The sequence below is a fragment of the Elaeis guineensis genome, chromosome 2 (genome assembly GCF_000442705.2).
Source record: "Elaeis guineensis isolate ETL-2024a chromosome 2, EG11, whole genome shotgun sequence".
NCBI classification, from domain to species: Eukaryota; Viridiplantae; Streptophyta; class Magnoliopsida; order Arecales; family Arecaceae; genus Elaeis; species Elaeis guineensis.
In genome coordinates, this window is record NC_025994.2 from 95,861,559 (window position 1) to 95,884,208 (window position 22,650).

Below are 22,650 nucleotides of genomic sequence, written 5' to 3' on the forward strand. Positions count from 1 at the left end.
CTCTCCTCTTCCCACTAAATCCGATCCTTATCCGCATTCACTGAATGGGTAATCTTTCTCCTATCCAATCCAAAATATCTGCCGCTGTTCCTTTCCATTTATATCACAACGGATTCGAATTTTCCCCTTTTTCGATACTCTCTCTCTGTTTTTTTTTTTTTTTTTTTTTTTTTTTTTCAGTGGATCGATAAAAAACCATCAAAAAGAAAACCACTAAAAATCCCACCTTTTCTTCCTCCCATCAACAACAAGAGTGCGAGAGAGGGAGCAAGAGCCAGCCATGGCGTCGATCCCTTGCTCTTATCTATCTTCAGATCCCTTTCTCTTCTTTTTCTCCTTCCCCTTCTTCTTCGGGTCTGAGGTCTCCGTTCCTGGCCCTGACGAGGTGGCTCGGTTGGCTCCGGGCCTCGAGGATGAGAGGCAAGTTAGGGCCCGGCACCGCCGGCTGGAGGGCAAGGTGCTGGTTCCGCTTCGGGATCGACGGCAGCCAGTCCCGCGACGATTTTGACCGGGACGACGTCGAACAGGTGACCTTTGGTTCTTTCTATTTCCTCTTTATGCCTCTCCTTGCTGCTTTTTAGTTCCGGTTTTGATAAGCTGTTGATACTTCCAAAATGATTTGGTTGTTGCACCCATGAATCCGCGTTGAATTGGTTGCGTGGAACATTTTATTACACGTATGTAAGAATTATTAATTTCTTTATTTTATATACATTGGATTTCATGGATGAAATTTCAGTCGTTTGCGATGAATGCTTTGATCACTACGAGGGGACTTGAAATCTCTTTTCCACGGTTTCTTTTTTCTTTGGGGTGGATTTGTGGGGTTGTTAATCGGGGTGTTCGAGCCAACCATTTGAGAGAGGGGGCAGACTTTTAGGCCCCATATATTAGGGAAAAGATTTAGCCTGCCGGATATAAAACTCTTGTTGCCTGGAAATTGCTCATGTAGCTTCTGCCTATTCGCTCACATGTTGCTCGCTGCAAGCACAAAAAGCTACTCAATTAATTGTTCTAGTAGGAGAATGCACTGTGGTCTTTTAAAGATTTTTCATGTCATTGATGTTCTTCTCTTCTTCTATCAGAACATGAAGCACCAGTTTTGAGCTAGTTAATTTAAACCGCAGTAGCGCTTATTTGTCTCTCATGAATCTGTATTAGCTTTCCTTGCTACCCTATCTATCTATCTCTTTAGCCTCTGGTTTTCATGCTTTGCTTTTCTGCGTACCCGTTTTCTTCTCTGTCTATTAATTCAATTTCTTAAATGAAACTTCAACAAGGCTTGTTTTTTATATTTTCATCAGCCGGTATCTCTCAAGGTGTCAGGCTACCTTTTCTAAGTGAGTGCTGTGCTACTTGTATATGTTATTCTCATGGATTCTTAGATAATGCCAGTAATTCAATCTTGACTACTTTTGCTCTTTTTCTCTTACATTGCCAAAGCTTGATCCTGTTTGGTTGATTGCTCGATCCTCCAGCTTTACCTTTTATCATCTGTTTGGTACGAAAGATAGATTGAAAGAAGGATGGATGAGGGAGAGGATTGATGCATCTTTCATACATCCTCCCATATATTTCGTGAAATATGGCAGAATTGATAACAATGATTTTCTCCTTTGTTTGGTATAGGAGTAACGAAAAGAAGGATGATATTTATATGACATTTTTATTAAACTATCCTTTGATAAAAAAATATTATTATTATCAATTTATAATATATTTTTATACTAAAAAAAAGATGATATAAAAACTTAAAATCTTTATAATTTATAATTCTATAAAAATAATATAAATATTTTATTTTATTTTATTTTAATAAATAATTTCATAAAATAATTATATATGAATTTATTTATTTATATATATTAGTCATATAAATAACTAATTAGTTTATAGATTAATTTAAAATAGTTAATTAATTTTATACAAATGGTTAACCAAAAATAATAAACATAAATAAAAATATAAGACAATTCTAATTATTTGCTTATAATTATTAAAATTATTTACTAAGATTAAACTAGTTAGTAATAAAATTTAATAGTATAGGTAAAATAAAAATATAGATAAATAAAATTAATAAAAAAGTGAAAAAATATTATGATTTGTTAAAAAATTAATGAAGGATAATTTTATCAATGTAGAAACCACCATTTTACATGCTCCATCCATCCTTCTTTGTATCCTCTCAATTTGAGAGGATACAAATTGGTGGTTCAGGATGGATCAACAAATCTCTTCTTATCATCCATCCTTCCTTAGATTTTTTTTTTTTAAAATTAAATAGTGGATAAGAGCCATCCAATATTCCAACCCCATCCATACTCTCATGACCCCAACAAATACAAGGTTTGGCAACCAATCGTATATGTCAACTCTAACCTGATCTTGGGCATTTTGTTACCTCCACTATTAATGTTTGGGACTCCAATATGGACCTTTACCGCTTGCCTTGTGCCTGAGGCCCATATCATTAAGGCTTTCTTCTGGTAGACTCTTTCCACGATGCCAGTTTTTATTGCATTCATAACAGCCATTAGGAATGCCAGACTAATAGTGGTGCACTTAAACATCCAAAGTTGCATCAATTTTTCTAGGTTCTTTGACACCTGTACGTGATATTGTTCTCCTTTAGGTTTTAATTGGGAAGGGCAGGAATAACCCAAATAACACAGGATTTTGTATCCCATGGTTAAGTAAACATTTCCTGAAGTTTGAATTCAGCATTGACCCTGTAAGCCTCTGTTCAGTCATAGGAGGTTATCTTGCAATTGTCTGAGGGCATTTGAACCTTGACATATCATGTTGTGTGACTGTAGGTGCATTTAAATTTTTGCTTCTACATTTTTCCACAGTACTATAAGAACAATTAGTATAAACAGCTCATTTATTAGGTTGAATACAATCAGAAGCTTGAATGTAGCACTAATACTGGGAGGTTCTTCATGCCAATAAATGGGAGGCTATGCTTCCATTTGAAGGTATTTGGAACTGGAAAATAATTACATCAGGCAGTTATATGCTAATATTATAGTTTCCATTTTCATGTTTCTTCCTCTTGTATGATGAACAGAATTACCTTAATTATCTATTATGTAACAAACCTAGGCAAATAATCAATTTGCAGAAGAACATACAACACTGAGTGGGTACATGTAGATATACACACATACACATACATACAAACAAAAGTAAGTACATGTATCCATATCCATGCATGCATTATATTTGTAGTGTTAGACATGTCCAAAACTTGTAACCTTTTTCACTATATCATTACCCATTGAAATATTCACCCAATTCTAATTCTCTGTTTATTGCCAATCTCCTTGCTCTTTTCAGATGCATCATCCAGAAAATGAATCATTTTAACTTTTTATCTGAAGTCACACACTCTATGTTAACTGTATTTTTTTCTTGGGATCTTTATGATGTTTGCTGGAAGTTGGAGAAAGAAGCAAATGTTCTCTGCTGGTGGCATGGACAATGGATTGTAATAGTTCTTCACGTTGCTGTTCATAAAATTCTATTTTCACTCTGAAAATTATTTTGCTTGGTGCCTTGCTTTTGGCTTGTTAATCTGTGATTCTTTTCGAACTAGCTTGTTTTATGTTCCACCTGAGAAGACTCTTTGAAAGATTGATTCAGTCCTTGACACAACAAACATAAGGATATCTATGTCACACCATGCTATTATTTATGTTCATCTGTCAACTTCTTTGGGTAAAACCAAAAGCGTCCAGTGTAAGAGGTAACAATGTTGGTTGCCAAGGAAAATGATCTACTTTGATGTGGAGATGCTAATGAATCATGATGTCTTCCAATTTTTTGCAGTATTTTAATTATATGGGAATGCTTGCTATTGAGGGTTCGTATGATAAAAGGGAGGCACTTCTTAACAAAAACATTCATCCGGTGGATATCTTGTTGACGTTGGCAGAGCCTCAGAAGGTGACAAACCAGAAATCGAGGAATTATTGAGTGCAGGTGCAAAGTATGATGTTAAAGATGCAGATGGAAGAACAGCTTTAGATAGAGGAGCCAGTGATGAGGTCAAGGGCTTCATCCTAGGGTTTTCTGCTCAGAAAGCGTGAGTTAGAGGTTTGCAATCAAGATATTTGAGATCTCAACCACTAAGAGGCCTCCTTGTGAGGGAGGACAAATGCTTCTCCTAGTATTAATATGGACCCTTATTGGAATCTATCTGGTTCTATTTAACAATGTAAGTCATGACAATAAATGTAGTTTGCATGTATATAGGTTGGAATCAAGTTACACATGGTATTACTCTAATATAAATTGAGTTATATCCCATTTTGTATTAGATGATAGGGATCTCATATCGGTAATCTGAGCTGTTTGATATGAACTACTATTTCTAAATTAAATTGTCTATACACCCAAACTTATATGATTTAGAACATCCTACCTTATGCATCAAGTGATTTTTTTTTTTTTGTTTTATTTGAACGGTCCAATTTTGATCACTTGACGCATACGCTAGAAGTCTTGAAATCATATATTTTGTCCAGTGGCTTGGGACCATCACTATCCAATTCAAAGAAGATATTACTTTATGAAAGTGAAACTTGACCGCATACACATACATCCACACACACACACACACTTGACCGCATACACATACATCTATATCCACACACACACACACACACACACACACACACACACACACACACACACACACACGTACGATACATGTATGTGTGCATGTGTATATATATGGTATCGAGCAATTTAAGTGTGTGCCTCAGGTACAAGATATTGCCGTTTCTGAGATGGATGATATAGCAATTATTTAGGATTGTACAGTGTTTTGTGGTGCAAAAGGTACACCACAGAGGATCTTGGGTCGTGGTGATGGCATGGTAATTCTAGTATTTGTGTTTTGTTTGTAAATAAGCATTAATTATTCTATTTGGATGGTTGATATTTTTTTAAGATAAATTATAGAGATACCCCTTAATTTTAGTTTGATTTTATTTATATTTTTTCGACTTTAAAACATATCAAACTAGTCCTTCAAATTTTTGAAATATTCTAATATAGTCTTATCATTCACTTACTGACTAATGGTGTTAGTTTTTTATTTTAGCAGACAACAATATTCTTTACTTATATTGAATAGATCACCAGAAAGGAAGAGATGGAAGTGGAGTTGCCGTGGAGGAAGAGGATGGGATCGTAGAGGTCGGTGTGGAAGAGAAAGACAGCATCAAAGACCTTATAGACGGAATTAGAGGAGAAGAAAGGGTTAGGAGGAAGAGGAGGGGAAAGGAGGGAGACCACTCATGGGTGGGCTTAGAGGAGGAGGAAGATGATGAAGAGAAAGAGAGGAGGGAGAGAGAGAAGTTGTCAGCAAGGAAGGGTGGAAGTGGAGGAGGAGAAAATGGGAAAGGAGAGATGGATGGGCTTAGAGGAGGAGGAGAAGTAAGAGAGGAGGAAGGTGAGGAGGGAGGAAGGGGAGTTGCCGACAAGGAAGGATGGAGGAGGAGGAGATGGGAAGAAGAGGTGGGCGGGCTTGGAGGAGAAGGAGAAATAGGAGAGGAGGAAGCGGAGGAAGGGGAAGAAGTATTCGCGGGCAAGATGGGCGGAGGTAGAGAGAGCCACCATAGAGGAAGAGGGCTCATAAGCAGACTTAGAGGAGGAGGAAGAGGAGGAGGAGGGGAAGGAGGAAGAGGAGGGGAGGAAAAGTAGATGAGGAGAAAAATGGGAGGGGGGTGGGGCATGAGAGGTTGTGAGTGAGTTAGGAGGAAAAGAATGAGAGAAAAAAATGGATGAGAAAAAAAGGAAAGGAGGAAAAGAAGAGATCGTCGATGAGGAAGAGGCGAAGATTGTGAGAGCTATCATGAAGAGAGCCATGGGCGGACTTGGAGGAGGAGGATGAGAAGTAGAAGAGGAGAAAAGAGAGAAGGGGGAAGGAGGGTTAGCCAGCGAGGTGGGTGGAGGTGGAGAGAGCCACCATAGAGAGAAAGAAAGAGGAAGATAGGGAAGGAGGGAGGAGAGATGTCGGTGCCGAAGGTGGAGAAGTGGAGTAATTGGAGAGAAAGGAGGAAGAAGATGCAGATAAGGGTAGTTCGATAATTTTATAAAATAATGATATCATTTTATAAATGGAGATAGACGGTAGGATTATATTGAAATATCTTAAAAATTTGAAAGAATAGTTTGACACGTTTTAAAGTCGAGGAGGTATAAATGAAATTGAATTAAAGTTGAGGAGATGTTTTTATAATTTATTATTATTATTTTTAATTATATGAAGATTCAACTGTTGCCGTTCTTCCAACTCTAGAATCTGCATTCTGTCGTTGAGTCTGGGGACTCGAGGAATGCTTGACCGAACCATTTCGATCGCTAAATGCTGATTCCAAGGGAACATTCCTTGAACCACAGAAGGAACCTGTTTTTGTGATCAAATCCCGCCTGTCCCACCTTGACCAACCAGAATGGCCTAATTTTGCACAAGCTATGGAAGTCAACTCGAGCTTGGGACAGGCTTCAAGTTTCTAGCTTTTTCAGCCCGGGTTCGGGATTAAACCGCGGAAGAAAAGTTTCAGCTTGAACGCCGTTCCCCCTTCTCGCAACCCCTGCTTTCTCCATCTCGTCGGCCGCCAAAATAGGATCATAACCACATTGCTGTGCTCTTATATACCTCGTTATTTTAACGTTATACCAGATTATTATTTTAGAAATTTATTATTGCATCACAACGGTCGATGTCCAAGTGGATCATCATGACCGCGCTTTTCCCTCTACCTTCAATAGACGCCAGTAACTTGCGGAGAGATGCCATAACCACGACGTAAACCAACCAGAATCATAAAAAAAACAAAAAACATTGTCACAGAAAATAAAAGGAGCTTGTAATGGCTAGAATTGTAGACATATTTTATTCAGTTGATGCACTGGGTTGCTTAACCACGAGACAACGACTCTTATGCCGGGTGTTAAGACTATGGTGGAGGATGAAGGCTAGACTTCCTCGTATTCGAGCCGTGATCCAAACAGAAGAGAGGAGGCCGATCAGGGACCCAGCTCTGGCCACATGGCCGAGGGAACTGAAAGATGGTGCCTACGAGGCCGACGATGTGCTGGAAGAGCTTGAATTCAAGGAGCTTCATGATAAGCTGCACAACAAGAACAAGGTGAGTGACTTTGCATCTTCTGCTGTTAAGCTTCTCAAGCATTTTATAATGTCAGACGATGACCTCAAAACTGGAAGAATCTTGTGGGAAACCTTGACAAGATTTATACTGATATCAATTGCAAAGAAGAACAATTAAAGAACTACAATTCAAGGCAGATGAGTGACACCAGAGAGACGAGCTCGATTATCCAGGATATTGTGTTTGGGAGAGACCAAGAGAGAGAGATAATGTTACATGTGTTGTTGCATTTAGCTGATGAACATGAATCTAGCATCACATGTGGGACTGGGACTAGTAGCTACCCGAGTCTCGGTGTTCTTCCTACAGAAGACGTTGGGGGTGTTGGTAAGACTACTCTGGCTCAACTTATTTATAATGATGAAAGAGTAATAAGGCATTTTAAGCGAAGGAAAAATTTTGATGTCAAATTCCTCGACAGACGATCGGATCTTCCACGATATTTGTTCGGATGGCATTTTATGGATGCTTAAAGATGCAACAAGGAACAAGAGGTTTTTGTTTGTCCGTGATGACGTGTGGGATGAGACTGGCAGCAAGTGGAAAGAACTCCGTGGTGTCTTGACATCTGGAACGAACGGAAGCATGGCTCCGGCGACAACTCAGTCCAGTAGTAGCAGAAGTTATGGGAGCAATGGACCCGATAGAATTGAAGAGCCTACAGGAAGATGACTACTGGAGACTTTTCCAACATCGTGCATTTGGTGTTAACAAACATACTCGAGGAAGAGCGAAGGGAAAAATTGCAAACAATAGGGAGGAAAATATGTGAAAAACTATATGGTTTAGCTCTAGCTGGAAATGTCTGGGAAGTTTATTGGAGTCCAAACTAGATGAGGATTGCTGGAAGATGATCTTAGAAAGTGGTGGGAACATGAATATGTTTTAGATAATATCCTTCCATATCTGGCTTTAAGTTACGAACACTTGAATGCAAATCTCGAGCATGCTTCGCTTGTTGTTCCATATTTCCTAGGAGATATATTTTCGAAAAAGGTCGGTTAGTCCAGATGTGGATGGATCAAGGTTTTACACACAACAAGAATCGGGTAAGAATGAGAATGGAGGACATCGGGAGTCAGATATTTGATGAATTAACAAGCAGGTAATTCTTTCTACCCACTCTAAATAACAAGTTTGTGATGCATAATCTGATAACAGTTGTTATAGGTAGGAAATTCTTTTCTCAGTTAAATCCGATGCATAGGAAGCTGGGCCGGTTCAATCTTGATGCTAGCCGATCCATGACACTTGAGCCGATCTTTTTTGACATAACAGGAAAGATTGACCTTCAGCCTCCATACAGATCTTCAAATCCCATGATCACCAGGAATAGCTAATGATGAGCAGATAAGAAAGAAATAACAAATATATCTATCTAGATAAAGAAAAAAAGTAAGAAGCATATCTCGCCCAGTAAATTAAGGCCAACTATCTGATTCTCTTTTTTTCTCACGACTCTTCAGCCTTCGCCTATAAATAAAAGTCTACAGAGAACCCCCAAAGCATGCAATCATTTCTCTCACAAAATGCTCACTTCTTCCCATCTGTTCCAAAAGATCTGACTTGAGCGTAAGAGGGTTCCCCTCAGAGCCAACTCTGATCAGAGACTTATTTTGTAGGTCTTGTCATCGCCATCCTATTGTTACGGACATGCGATCGCCGTCCAACTTCAGTCAAGCCCACCCAAGATGGATTTCTGCTGTAATAGATTGGTACTAGAGGAAGGGACTAAGCTTATTTATGGAAAGAAACAAGCATCTAATCAAAGGAACTTTATCATGTTGTTCCAATGCTATCAAGTTCCTGACAACTAGCTCGGCCAGACATCGACGAGATCTAGGCTGACCATCTCTAAATCGGCTAAATGTTAGCTAGATCGGACCATCTCTAGATCGACCGACATCGATCAGATCTGATCATCTCCAAATCGATCAATGCCCTCCAAGCTATCCTAGTTGAGCTCGAAACTGAAGGGCTACGGATCGAAACGAGAAAGGAGATCGCAACATCTAGATAAGGAAGGAGATCGTAGTATTCAAGTAAAGGAGGACCTAAACGAGGAAGGAGATTACAGGAATCCCTCAGTTTCCAAATCATCCATGCTTCCTCATTTCAAAATTTAAATTCTTGGAGAGATCCAAATAAAGAAGGAGATCACGATAGATCAAAATCCAAATAAGAAAAGAGATTACAGGAATCCCTTGGTTTTCGAATCATCCACACTTTCTCATTTCAAAATTTGAATTTTTGGCAAAATTCAAATAAGAAGATCGCGATAAATTAAAATCCAAATAAGGAAGGAGTTCGCAATAGATTAAATCGAAACAAAAAAGGAGATCATGACTGTACAGAAGCAAGAGCATTCTAAAAGAACAAGCTCTAAGAGGGAGAAACTTCCGCAACTCAAAACTCTTATAGTAAGAGGCTTTCAAACCCTCATCCATCATTTCACTTTCTTGCCTTCTTGCAAGACCATGGGTCTTGGAGCACCAAGCCAAGGTGAAGTTCAAAATCGAGCCGAGATAAAGATTAAACCAATTCGAGGTGAATATCAAGGCCGAACCAAAGTAAAGATCAAACTTATCTAAGGTGAAGATCAAAGGCCGATCCAAGGTAAAAATCAAGATCGATCTAAGGTGAAGATCAAGGTCATCGAGGTGAAGATCAAACCGATTCGAGATGAAGATCAAGGCCGAACCAAAGTAAAGATCAAATTGATTCAAGATAAAGATCAAGGTCGAATTGAAGTAAAGATCAAACTGATCCGAGTTGAAGATCAAGGCTGAACTAAAATAAAGATCAAACCAATCTGATATAAAGATCAAGGCCAAACCAAGGTGAAGATTAAGGTCTATCTGAGGTGAAGATCAAGGTTGATTCAAGGTGAAGATCAAGGCCGAATCGAGATGAAAATCAAATCGATCTGAGGTGAAGATCAAGGTCGAATCAAAATAAAGATCAAACAGATCCAAAGTGAAGATTAAGGTCAAACCAAAGTAAAGATTAAATCGATCTAAGGTGAAGATCAAGATTAAATCAAAATGAAGATCAAATCGATCTAAGATGAAGGTCAAGGCCAAACTAAAGTAAAGATCAAACTGATTCGATGTAAAGATTAAGGTCGAACTGAGGTGAAGATCAAACCGATCCAAGGTGAAAATCAAAGCTGATTCTAAGTGAAGATCAAGACTAAACTGAGATGAAGATCAACCAATCCGAGGTGAAGATCAAAGCAATTCGAGGTGAAGATTAAGACTGAATCGAAGTAAAGATCAAACCGATCTGAGGTAAAGATCAAGGCCGAATTGAGGTGAAAATCAAGATCGATCCGAGATAAAGATCAAGGCCGAACCAAGATGAAGATCAAATCGATCTGAGGTGAAGACCAAGGTCGAATCGAGGTGCAGATCAAATCGGTCCAAAGTGAAGATCAAAGTCGAACCAAGGTGAATATCAAATCGATTCGAGGCAAAAATCAAGACCGAACCAAGGTGAAGATCAGACTGATTCAAGGTGAAAATCAAAGCTAGCTGAATCAAGACAAAGATCAAGACTGAGTCGAGATAAAGATTAAATTGGTCTGAGGTGAAGATCAAGGTCGAACTCAGGTAAAGGTCAAACCGATCCAAAGTGAAGATCAAGGTCGAGCTGAGGTGAAGATTAAACTGAATCAAGGTGAAGATCAAGATCGAATCGAGGTGAAGATCAAATCGAGTTGAGGCAAAGATCAAAGCCACATCAAAGCAAAGATAAAATAGAGTCGAGGCAAAAATTGAGACTGAGTTAAGATGAAAGACTAAGGTTGCAGTGAAGTCTAATGCTAAGATGAAACCCAAGGCCAATCTGAGAAGGCCGGTCGCTATAAGTCGACCATTTGAAGATCGAGCTTTCAAAGCCGACCATCCAAAAATCGACCTCCAAAGGTTGACCCCCCCCAAAAGTGAGCTCCTGAAAGTCGAACTCCCAAAGGTCGAACTCTCAAAGCCGAGCTCTTGAAAGTCAAAATAAAAAGATTGATTTTAGAATGCCAACCAATGAAGGCTAACTAGAGACAAATTGACTAAAATAGGATAATACGACTCTAATCATCTGTTATTTTCTTTACTCCAAAGCTCGACTTAGGAATTGGAAGGCTTGGTCATAGTCGATCCAGCGAGTTCTCTCATTTTTTGTGCAGATCTGCAACTCAATGGCCCAATGATAATCCTTGCCCATAGGCAAAGGCCACAACGACAATAGCCAAAAAGCATCGAGCGGAGCCTACAAACTCCAAGTCATTTGGATCAAAGAGCTTGATGATCAAGAAGTGAGGGCTAATCTAAAGGGTCCTTAGAGGCCCCTCATTCTCAAATGAGTTGAGTTGATGAAAAATCTTTGATCGTACGAGAAGTTAGGGCTAACCATGGAGGATGCTCGGAGCCTAAAAATGCAAGTTATCAGGGATGAAGAACTCGACAACCAAGAAGCTAACCTGAAGGACCCTTGGAGGCCCTTTATTCTCAAATGAGTTGAGCTGACGAAAAATCTTTGGTCATACAAGAAGCAAGGGCTAACCATGAAGGACCCTTGAGCCCATAAATACAAGTTGTCAGGGCCGAAGGCCTCAGCGATTAAGAAGCGAGGGCTAATTTTAAGGAATCTTGGAGGCCCATCGTTCTCAAACGAGCTAAGCTGATGAAAAATCCTTAGTCATACAAGAAATGAGGGCTAACCACAAATGACCTTAGGAGCCTATAAATGCAAGTTATCAGGGTCGAAGAACTCGGTGACCAAGAAGCAAGGGCTAACTTGAAGGACCCTTAGAGGCCCTTTGTTCTCAAACGAGCTAAGCCGATAAAAAATCTTTGGTTGTACGAGAAGCAAGGGCTAACCATGAAGGACCTCGAAGCCCACAAATGCAAGTTGTCAAAGTCAAAGATCTTGATGATCAAGAAGTGAGGGCTAACCTGAAGGATCCTTAGAGGCCCCTCGTTCTTAAACGAACTAAGTCAATAAAAAATCTTTGATTATGCAAGAAGCGAGGGCTAACCATGAAGAACCCTCAGAGCCTATGAACCACCTTTAGGCCGAAGACCTCAGATGGCCATGAGAGAAAAATGCCTCTTATCCCAAGATGAGCAGAGTAGAAATCCTTCACCATCCGAGAGATGGGGGCTATGTCGGAAAACGTAGATGATTTCATACATATATTTCAAAAATTTTTGAAATAAAACACAGCAGAAGATAACTAGATTAATTATATTAATCTAATATGCATATGATCTAACCATCAAATCAACCTACTCTAGGATCTATGACATGATATGTGGCATATAAGATCTAAAAGTTTGAGAAGATAAAACCTGCATGCATACATGTGAGCAGTAGATCAAATCTACTTCTATCTGAGTTCAGAACTTGATATCTGAGTGCAGATCAACAATCAGCGTTGTTGAGATATATGATAAAAATGATCCTCGCTGGTTGCTTGCAGTCGCACACGTGTCCGGTCTCTACGGATAGTCCACTTGAAGCTCCGATCTGATCGATCTTCTCGAGAGTGCTAGCTCACGTGAAGACTATCTTGTTAGCTGATCTGAATTCTTTCTTTAAATCACTCAAATCTTTTCAAAAGTTGAAGAAGGACATCTGGAGGAGATGAGAATGAGGAAGAAGTATGGAGAGGAGACACTCTTCTCTCTTCTTTTTCTCTCTTCCCAAATGCTTATGACCAAACCCTAGAAATCTAAGTTTTGCGCTCACCCAAAGAGAAAAGACTCTCCTCTTCTTTCATACCATGAACCCATGCCCCAAGGCTTCTCACCATGAAAGGCCTCTTTTTGAACTCTTACATGCACAAAAGAGAAATAAATCTTCTTTTATTTTGGCGTGTAAGGAGTTAGGGTGAAGAGTCCAACAATGTTTGGACTCTTCCATTAGTTGTCGCCCCCTCTCACCAATTCATGCCAAATAAAATATGCGACGCCCCAACTACTTATTTTTCATGGTGAATCAGATCTCCATCTGATTTCCCATGATGAAAAATTCCTCTTTTTGATCGCACAGAAGAAAGGAATAAAAGAAGTGGGCGGCAAGGTTCGGATAAGGTCAAACATTATCCATATGGTAACTTATTCAAATCTAATTTGAACATAACATTTAACATCAGATTATATCCAATTTTGGACATGAGAAAGGGAGGGTGGAAGGCTTTTTGACATGAAGAAATCTCATGCAAAAATATTTTGTGTGTGATGAGAAGTGGCATCTAAAGTTTGTGGCGCAAGGGAAGAAGAATCCATTCTTTTATAGACTCTTGGTTTTCTTATTTGACTCCAAATCAAATCACATTTGATTAAGCTCAAATAAATAGATGAAACCCAATCTAATTAGGTTCATAATTTTTTAATCAAATCTTAATCAAATTAAGAATTGATTGAATCAAAGTCCGGATCAAATCAGGGATAATTTTTTCTTAACGATTAGGTTATCTAATAATCTAATCGGGTCAAATCTAATTGAATCTAATTCAATTAGATTTTATGTAATCCTCTTTGCTCAATCAAATTGAACTAATCAATAATCTAATTATTAATTAATTTTTTATTAATTTATAAATACTTAGTGAATAAATTTATTATAATTTTTGTATAAGGTTAACCATCAATTGAATTGACGATTAAATCTTTGAATAATTCTCAATCGTTGATTAGCCACATGATCAGTTAGAAACTTTTTTTGAGTGTGACCCCATAAATTTAAAACCTAAGTCGGTAGTACAAAAATAAATTTTTGAACCAACTGATGTAACCATCTAGCAATGAGATCCGACGTCCGGATAGGTCGAATGATGGCGAAGTAACATTCAAGAATCTGCTGGCGTATGGTTACCGTATAATTCATCCCTTGGACTCTAATGTTCAAAGATGACCTAGGATTTGACTGTTAACCCTAGATAAGTTAACCATATTATATTTCAATCTTTTAAATCCATCACATGGATTGTCTGGATCCAGATTTTGCTAAATTGAAATATATTGATACATAACTTCTACTAATTCAGAGGGATCAATCCCACTTGACTCACGTATCGACTTGACAAGTACTTGACTGCATCCAAAAATCTTCCATCATCGAATTAAAAATTCAGATAGTCCGGTATCAAAGTGCAGTAAGTTATTTGCAAGTCATCATAGTGATCTTAGATTGGAGGGATATTTATACCCATATCCTTCGTGAGCTACTCTTGACAGCAGAGTGCTCTGCAGTTGATCACGTTCAGTAATGATGTACTCTTACATCTTAGCTACATATCATATTAGTGACTGCACACCATTTGGTTACGAGAATAATCAATGTATATGGCACACAATGTCCTACACCTGATATCGCTATCATCCTAGTAATAGCATATCATTTGGTCACGAATCAGTTTAAGGACTACGTAAAAAATCTTTTCTTATCGATCAAAGTAATCCTAAGGACTTCATCACAACACAGAAGTTCGTTAGAAGATGTAACCTTATAATAAAAAAGGCCAAATAATTTTTATTATTGATCAATTTATATATATTTATAATTAGCATAATCATCAAATAATTGACTTTAGGATACATTTCTTAATAACTCCCACTTAAACTAAATTCAATCAGTATAGTATCATATACCCATCTTTGATTTGTCATCTCAAAACTCCTAGATATCGAGGTTTTAGTAAATGATTGATCAGGTTCTCCTTTCCATTGATCTTCTAAAGTTCGACATCACCTTAACAGATTTTTTGAATAAGGTGGTAGCGATGCAAAATGCTTGATAAGCTAATGAAACTTTGACTCCTTGGCATGAGCTATGGCTCTGGTGCTATACAATACAGCAGAACCATCATCGGAGGGTGCCACTCCTAGCTTGTCAGTGAATCTGTACAATCACATAGCTTTCTTGCAAGCATCGAATGCTGCAATATATTCTACCTCGCAAATTGAATTGGCTATATTGTTCTGTTTGGAACTTTTCTAGTAGATTGCTCTATTATTTAAGATAAAGATGTATTCCGACACGCTCTTGCTATTTTTATGTCCAACTAAAAATTGAAGTCATACTCTACAAGTTTAAGTCAGATTCTCCATAACCGAGTCACCAGTCCTTAATATTTCTCAAATGCTTAAGGATGACCCATTAGTGATTCTTATTCGGATCTTACAGGTATCCACTCACTACCCTAGTGAATATATCATATCTTGTCTTGTACATGGTGTATATGATATAATAAATTCTAATCATAAATATTCTATGTACGTTGGATTGGGATAACCTAAACAGCCTCTTAGATCTATCTCTATAGATCTTCATCCCTAAGATGAGGGATGCTTTTTCAAAGTCCTTTATGGAGAACAATGATAGCAATGAAATCTTTATTCCCTGCAACATAAGGAATGTCATTTTCGATTAAAAAAATTTCATTCACATACAAAATAAGAAATACACTTACAGAACTATTGACCCATTTGTATTCATAGGGTTCATCTTCGTTCTCAACGAAGCCATACATTTTGACCACTTATCAAAATGCATGTTCTAACTCCAAAATATTTAGCATTGCCCTAGGAGAAAATATCTCGTTATGGTCAATACCATAATATTGACATATACTTAGGCAGCCAGATGGGCTTTGTAGGTTTTCACCTTCTCGTCTGTGCTCTCTGATCCTTTTGAAGATCCACTTATACCCTATGGACTTTACCCTTTTGAGTGGATCAGTAAGTGTCCATACACCGTTGACCTTCATAGACTCATTCTGGACTTTATTGATCAAGCCACTAATCAGAGTTGGACCTCTGTATGGCATCCATATAGGTGATCAGATCCTTATTGTTCTCACCGAATTCAATAGGATCACGTCTCAGAACTAGAAATCGAAGTATCTATTCGACGGATGCGGTACTCTACCGGATCTCCTTAATGGTGCCTTTACAACGGGTTTCGGATTTGATTTAATCAAATTCGATTCTATGGGTTCACTAGATTGTATCGATTTTTTTACCTATTAAACTTCATAAGTTTCACATTAAAGGTATCAGTTCCTTCATCAAGGTACTCCTTTCTAAAAAGAATACTGAACAACTCTTATTCTTTAGCAATGTAGAAATAATATCCCCTAGATTTTTTGAGATTATCCTATAAAATAATACATATAGGATCGAGATTCAAGCTAATCGATCTGCAAATATTTGATATAAAATAAATATTTTCAAATCTTAAGGTAAGAGAGTGTCGACTTATGTCGAGTCCATATCTCATATGGAGTCTTTGCGACTGATTAATTCGGAATCCAGTTGAGAACATGATAAATAGTCTTAAGAACATAATCCTAAAAAGAGACTGACAAACTTGTAAACTTCATCATGGATCGAATTATATCTAACAAAGTCGATTCTAATAAGAGAGAATCCTATTCTTTTCTAGATATGTCAAAAAAAACTCATTAGAAAGGTATACTCCTCTTGGTCTGACCAAAAAGTTTTAATATTCTTTTCAATTTATTTTTTTACCTTATAATAAAATTATTTAAATATTTTAAATGATCTAAATTTATGGAAAATATATTCGTAAATTTAATACATCAGTATGTATCAGACTCAGAATATTATTGGCTCGTTCATCTTTTCCAACAAAAGGTGACTTGATCATCTTACTAAGGGGATAGAAAAGACAGGTTGATAATAATTCACAATCATTGACTTCAAAAATTATCTCCTGTTGATCCTATTCTTGTTTATATGACCAGATCCAAATTGCCAAAGGTAGGCTTCCATGATATTATCTACTCTAAGGAGTTTGTTTGTTGTGTATGGTATACTAACAGGCTATAACTATTCGTAAATGCCATTTCTTTAGTTGTCTATCGTGATTTTGACATCATCTATAATGATATCATAAAAATCATTCTATATTGACAATGTAAATCTATCCTTAGCCAGAAGGCCTACGAAAATTATATTCGTCAAAATGGACAATGGTGACAATCACCGAAAATGACATTATTAGAATCAAAAATTTGCTTGAGAATTTTTAAAGCCAAAACTGAAACACGACTTTCAGCTTCAACATTCAGGAATTTTTTTGTTATTTTCAATCTTTCTACTAACTTGAAGTCATTGCAACAATTTGCATGGACTTTCGATATTCGATATCCAATATGCAGATAGTAGTATCACAGATAGAGAAATCATAAGATGTTATCATATAAGTACCTAGTCCAGTAATTTTTTACTGATTTCTCTTCCTTAGCCTGTTTGGATCAAGAGATTCTGCCAGACTAAGTTAACTTTAGACTCTTTTGTCAGTTCTGGCTCCTTAGCTTAAGTATGATTCTTTTGCACCTTTTTTTTTTCACAAAAGATTGTTACCTCATTGAAGACACATCTTCAGAGGTGCAAAAGTATTCCTTCAACATTTGAAAGATTTTTTTCTACTGAGCATCATCGAATTTATAACTAAATACGTATTCTACGCTGCTCTCAAAAATACTATATGATGATATGATCATTTGGCTACTTCTGATAAGTGCCTTTGATCATATCATGTGTGTTGGGTGTGAAAATATTAGGTACTAGATCCGTAATCATATATAGGATTCATTCGTTCTCTAGAACTATTTGTAACTTCTGATACCATCTATCAAAGTTGGATCCTATAAATAAGTCACTGTCAAACAATGAATAGAGCAACGGACATCTAGCTATAACTGAAAGAAAAATATAAGATCTTTATGTTTATGAATTGATTAAGCCTAAAGATTTAGACTTTAGTCTAAAGGTTTTCCTACTATCTTAGTCGAATTAGTAGCCTCTACCTCCAATCTGAGGAATTATCTTAATTTTTTAGCAAATACTAGAATCCATATAGTTGCACATGAGCCCGATTTTGGCTGGCTCACCCATGTACATCTATGGGTAGATTCTTAACCAATTATTTTAGTAAATAATTTTTAATAATTGATTTAGCTCCAAGTAACTTTTCAGTTGACTTGATCTTCTTTGCCAGTCCTGATTAGGTCCAACCATTAATATGATCATACTCAGAAATCTAACTACCAAATGATCAAACCCAACTTTGGCTGGCTAACTTGACCACTCGTCAGAGAGATTCGATCGAGTCATCATATTATGAATGATAATTTCAATAGCGGATGAGCACCAGACCTTTGGGCCTCCAATGATCATCATACTAATGGACCCATTATTATCCAACTTAACGGGGGGCTATGATTTAGTTATCACTATAACTATCTCATTTTAGAAATCTAATAATTTAAAAAATTTAAGAATTAATTTAGAGAAGAGATTTGATCAGCTATAATAATTCTCCCACTGACTTCATCAAGTCAGATCAAAGAAGATTAAGCTTAATCTAATCCACTCAACTAGTTATAAATCCTTCCACTGACTTCACTAAGTCATGAAGAAAACTCAGGACTAGCTGGTCAATCTAGGAGCACCTAAATCAGTCATACTGATTTACCTATGCAGCATGGGTTAGTATGAATCAATCAGCAATCTAATCAAAAATTGATTAACCATATCTGTCAGGTAAGTGAGATCGGTGGAAGGGTATACTAAGCTTGCCTTAGACATCATCAAAATGATCAGGTAAGTCACTCTCAATTAAAAATCATCGGTCAAAATGTCAAACTTATCTTAGACTCCAATTAGTTCATCAGTTTCAATTAGGTTTGCCTAAAGACTCAAGCTCGATCATTGAGCTACAATTAAGGTCCATTTGATCTAATCAAAGACATGAATTTGACCATCTACAACTATTATATTGGTTCTAGAGAAACTCTGATTTAATCTAATTCAATATTTAGTTAGATTTAATCAATTTCTTTACATGATACATTAACTCTTTTATCCTAATCTTAGGTCTAACTCAATTAAGAGGACCTGATCAAGCTAACCCATAAACCCATCAATCCATATTTTATGCGAATGACATTAGATCTTTAATTCACAATTCTAGATATTAGTTCAACTTAATTCTGAATTAAGTATAGTTTCAACATGGATTTAGGTTTAGATTTTGAACAATTTTAATTTTTTATTTTATAAATAATTTATAATAAATTTTATGTAAAAATTTTTTATTCTGAAACTAGGTCGACTCAATTCAAAATTGAGTCGGCTCAATAATTATGCGAGCATGTATCAAAGAGTTTCAGATCTGAAAAAATCTTGCATAATCCTAAAATAAAATCAATCATAAACATCCTTTTAGATCATATCTAAATTTTTTATAATTTCAGATTTTATTTTCTCATGATCAAAATAATTTTAATCATATAGATTAAATATTTTATTTTTCATATAATTTTGTATCACATACAACAAACCTAGGATTTCAAGATCTAGAATTTTGCAGAAAAATAAGTTTTTTCTTTCGTGTTCTTCTTCATGGGATTTAATCACATGCCACCTCTACATGCCATAAGAGCACCTCATCAAATAGAAAGAGAGAATCTTTAAATCCTTCTTGCTCCTATGATCGGACGGCTTGGTGATCAATCCAATCCAAGTACTTGCTAATCGGATCATTTAATCTAATCACATATCATATATGCTTGAATTTAGATCTAATCTAAATTATATCAGATCTGATCACAATCTTAGATTATATCTAAATCAGATCATAAACATCACATGTAACATATAAAATCAGATTTTATCATAGATCAGCATAAACTAAGACAACCTATTCACTGTAAAGGGTAAACCCTACAGTAGGACAATCTTATTTTAATTTGTGCAATCAATCATTAATTAAATTCAGATCTAAGACATCATATATCAGATCTAAATAAAATTAAATTTTAGATTTAATATGCACATATAACATGTTATAATGAACCTAGACTCTGATACCACTGTTAGAAAATATAGATGATTTTATACATGTATTTTAAAATTTTTGAAATAAAATACAACGAAAGACAACTAGATTAATTATATTAACCTAACATGCATGTGATCTAATTATCAAATCAACCTACTTTAGGATGTATGACATGATATGTGGCATATAAGATTTAAAAAATTGAGAAGATAAAATCTGCATGCATACATGTGAGCAGTAGATCAAATCTACTTCTATTTGAGTTCAGAACTCGATACCTAAGTACGGATCGACGATCGCTGCTGCTGAGAGATGTGATAAAAATAATCCTCACTAGTTGCTCGCAGCTGCACACGTGTCTGGCTCTATGGATGGTCCACTCGAATCTTCGATCTGATCGATCTTCTCGGGAGTGCTAGCTCGCGCGAAGATCATCTTATTGATTGATTTGATTTTTTTCTTCAAATCTCTCGAATCTTTTAGAGATTGAATAAGGATATTTGGAGGAGATGAGGATGAGGAAGAAGTATGGAGAGAAGATGCTCTTTTCTTTTCTTTTTCTCTCTTCCCAAATGCTTAGGACCAAACCTTAGAAATCTAGGTTTTGCGCTCACCCAAAGAGAAAGAACTCTCCTCTTCTTTCACACCATGAATCCACACCCCAAGGCTTCTCATCATGAAAGGCCTCTTTCTAATCTCTTACATGCACAAAAGAGAAATAAATCTCCTTTTATTTTGGCGTGTAAGGAGTTAGGGTGAAGAGTCCAACAATGTTTGGACTCTTCCATTAGTTGTCGCCCCCTCTCATCAATTCACACCAAATAAAATATGGGACGCCTCAACCACTTATTTTTTATGGTAATCAGATCTCCATCTGATTTCCCATGGTGAAAACTTTCTCTTTTTGATCGCACAAAAGAAGAATAAAGGAAGTGGGCGGCAAGGTTTGGATAAGGTCAAATATTATCCATATGGTAACTTATTTAAATCTAATTTGAACATACCATTTAACACCAGATTATATCCAATTTTGGATGTGAGAAATGGAGGGTGGAAGGCCTTTTGGCATGGAGAAATCTCATGCAAAAACTTTTTGTGCGTGATGAGAAGTGGCATCCAAAGTTTGTGGTGCAAGAGAAGAAGAGTCCATTCTTTTATGGACTCTTGGTTTTCTTATTTGACTTCAAACCAAATCACATCTGGTTAATCTCAAATATATAGATAACCCAATCTAATTAGGTTCATAATTTTTTAATCAAATTTCAATTAAATTAAGAATTGATTGAACTAAAGCTCTGATCAAATCAGGGATAATTCTCCCTTAGCGATTAGGTCATCTCATAACCTAATCAGGTCAAACCTAATTAAATTTAATTCAATTAGATTTTATCTAATCCTCTTTGCTCAATCAAATTGAGTTAAGCAGCAATCTAATTGCTAATTAATCTTTCATTAATTTACTAACACTCAGTGAATAAATTTATTGTAACTTTTGCATAAGGTTAACCATCAATTGAATTGATGATTAAATCTTTGAATGATTCTCAATCATTGATCAGCCACATGATCAATCAAATTTTTTTTTGAATATGACCCCATAGATTTGAACCTAAATCGATAGCACAGAAATAAATTTATGAACCAATCGATATGATCGTCTAGTAATGGAATCCGATGTCTGGATAGGTCGAATGATGGTGAAGTAACATTCAAAAATCTACTGGCGTATGGTTACCGTATAATTCATCTCTTTGATCCTAATGCTCAAGGACGACCTAGGATTTGACTATCAACCCTAGATAAGTCATCCACATTATATTTCAATCTTTCAAATCCATCACATGGATTATCTGCATCCAGATGTTGCTAAATTGAAATACATTGATACATAACTCCTACTAATTCGTCAATCTCATTTTATCTCACGCACCGATTTGATAAGTACTTGACTGCATCTAGAAATCTTTCATCATCGAATTAGAAATACAGATAGTCCGATATCAAAGTACAGTCAGTTGCTTACAAGTCATCGTGGTGATCTCAGGTCGGAGGGACACTTATACCCATACCCTTAGCGAGCTACTTTTAACAGTAGAGTGCTCCACAATTGGTCACGTTCAGTGACGATGTACTCCTATATCTTACCTGCATGCCATACTAATGTCTCCACACTATTTGGTTACGAGGATAACTAATGCATATGGCACACAACGACCTACACTTGATATCGCTATCGTTCTAGTAATAGTGTATCATTTGATCGCGAACCAATTTAAGGACTACGCGATAAATTCTTCCTTATCGATCAAAGTAATCCTAAGAACTTCATCACAATACAGGAGTTTGTTAGAAGATGTAACCTTGTGATGAAAAAGATCAAATAACTTTTATTATTGATCAATTCATATATATTTATAATTAGCATAATTATCAAACAATTGACTTTAGGACATATTTTTCAATAAGCTAATCTATAAGGACCTTTGAAAATCCCTCATTTTTAAAAGAGCTAGATTCAAAAAAATCTTTGACTGTTTCGAAAGTTGGGACAAACTCAAATGACCCTCGAAGACCTTGAATAACCGTGAGCGAA

The 22,650-nt window shown here is 36.5% G+C and overlaps 2 pseudogenes; both read left to right on the forward strand.

Annotated features, from left to right (window-relative positions):
- The first annotated feature begins 179 nt into the window (after positions 1-179).
- On the forward strand, positions 180-4,312 carry LOC105051643 (protein LHCP TRANSLOCATION DEFECT-like; annotated as a pseudogene).
- A 2,644-nt stretch (positions 4,313-6,956) lies between these two features.
- The window catches only part of LOC114914641 (putative disease resistance protein RGA4), a 170,102-nt pseudogene continuing 154,408 nt past the window's right edge, over positions 6,957-22,650 (forward strand).